Source organism: Sinocyclocheilus grahami, unplaced genomic scaffold (genome assembly GCF_001515645.1).
Source record: "Sinocyclocheilus grahami isolate Dianchi unplaced genomic scaffold, SAMN03320097.WGS_v1.1 scaffold3061.1, whole genome shotgun sequence".
NCBI classification, from domain to species: Eukaryota; Metazoa; Chordata; class Actinopteri; order Cypriniformes; family Cyprinidae; genus Sinocyclocheilus; species Sinocyclocheilus grahami.
In genome coordinates this window covers 7908-9995 of record NW_015508230.1, presented here as the reverse complement: position 1 = coordinate 9995, position 2088 = coordinate 7908, and the positions used below count along the sequence as shown (strand labels likewise).

General features: G+C 36.2%; 1 long non-coding RNA gene across 1 annotated transcript; it reads right to left on the bottom strand.

Annotated features, from left to right (window-relative positions):
* Positions 1-613: 613 nt before the first annotated feature.
* LOC107575968 (uncharacterized) lies at positions 614-2002 on the bottom strand. The gene is made up of 2 exons (XR_001607966.1): positions 1876-2002; positions 614-1802 (listed from the first exon to the last, which is right to left on the bottom strand). It is a non-coding gene; the product is annotated as an uncharacterized lncRNA (long non-coding RNA).
* Between the last annotated feature and the right edge of the window lie 86 nt (positions 2003-2088).

Here is a 2088-nt window from a genome sequence, read left to right as displayed (position 1 = left end):
GTTTTCGCACACAACAGAAGAGTTTGTGACATTTACTGAGTGAAACCAGGAAAAACATAGTGGAAGTTGATTTGATCCATTTAGGAATTTATTGGATTATGAAGTGTCTATATATGAATGATTCATACTTATTGATATTCATATTTTGCATGCATTCACTGGCAGATGCTTCAGCACTAACTGTACCATTACTCTCCTCTCAGGTCTTTGGAAAAATCTGGAGAACTCTGGCTGGATGCGTACCTCAACAAATAAAACCTCACTTCTGCTTGCATTAAAAAATTAAAAGCTGAGCAGAATCCACCAATCAGAGCAAGCATGTTGCAGAATAGGCGTTAAAAAGTCTCGTAACTAAAAGACCAGTCTATCAGATTGCCAAAATGACACGTAGCACTTCTGTTTTTGGTGTTTGAAGGGTAATTGTGGCACTTTGAATGTGTTTTAAAGAGACTGAGATGTATGTGTCTCGCTCCTAGGACATATCTGAAGGTACAAGAACGTGCGTGAATGTACCTGGAAGTTGTGTGATTGCTGGATTACAATCGCTGAATTTTAGATTTGCATAGTTGCTAGATGCATTGAATATTTTGAGGGTAATTTCTGAGGCACAATCTTTTTAGTAGTCACTTTATTTCTGAAATTTACAATACAGTGATTTGGTTTTTATAAATAACATTTGGAGAAACTAGCAGAGGATAATACTACTTCCGGTTTAATATGACATTTAATTTGATTTCCTACAATTGTTATCTGATTAAACTGATTAAATCTCATCTGTGTGTCTTTTTAAAGTGTCTCTATTGTGATTAAACCACATACTGTAAGATCAAAGTCTCTAAATGCGCTTTATACAAATAAAAAAAAAGACGTGCATGAATCCAGCTGATAAATGTACTGTTCTCGCTTCATTCATTTGATATAATGATCAGCATCAGAAACATGCATGATGCGACTGAATTTAGCACATTATTTACATTTGTTTCTTTCAAAAACCAATGTCACAGATCAAACCCCAGAAAACATTCACTCCGCTCAGACACGGGTGAATCTCACCTGTCAACATGTACGAGTCACACTGAACCACTACAAGAAAGATGTGTATTTTGCTTAAATTTACATTTTTGCACTATACATATTGCATTTCACCTCTGCTTAAAACAAGAATCATCAAAAATGACAAACTCAAAATGTGTGCATTTGAGAAGCTGTGGATAAAATGACACGGAAATGCAAAAATAACAAAAAAGGGTCCTAAAATAGTCAATTTTCTTTCATAATTTTTCTTTGGATTTTGAGGTGACAAGTTCATACATGCTATTTAATAATTGAGAATTACATAAAAACTAAAGAAAAAGTCTACTTTGAGCAATTGTGGTTAAAATTACATGAAAACGCAAAAATAAAATCTTTATAGTCCTTTATTTTTATCGTTCATTTTTCTTTTAATTTTGAAGCATGACCTGTACATGTTTTCATGAGATTCACCTATACATTGTTTTCATGCAATAAAGAGTAGTAAGTATTTTCCAGCATGAACCAGATAACGTATGCGGATAAATTACAATAAGGTCCGTACATGCACTAATAAAAAGCACCAACAATAAATACACAACTAAAAAATATATTGGATTAGACGTTTGGTCGACGGTGTGGCTGAATTTCATTGGTGGGTTTGGTTGACGGTTACTGTTACCAGGTGACTGTTTGATTGACAGTCTGTGTGAGCGTGTTTAGGGGGCAGATGAAATTTTCTCTTGTTGTTTAGTCAGAATCTCTTGCAGTTCTGTATCTCCTCGACTCTTCTGATGGAGAGAGAAAAGACAAATGAGAAGAGTTCTGTGGTGCTGAGTGCAGTCTGTGGGAAGTGTCACTGACCTCTAGTTGTGATTTCTGGACGGTGATCTGGCTGAAGACGCGAGATCCCTCGTCTCCACACACAGCCTTCAGATGATCTTTATTCAGAGAGAAGAGCTGCGCGCCGGTCAGGATGCCCAGACGCTCCACCGTCCTGACAGACAGACAGACACGGCATGGACTTATTTCTCAACATTTGTTACTTTTTGCATTTCATGGGATCTTTTTTTTTTT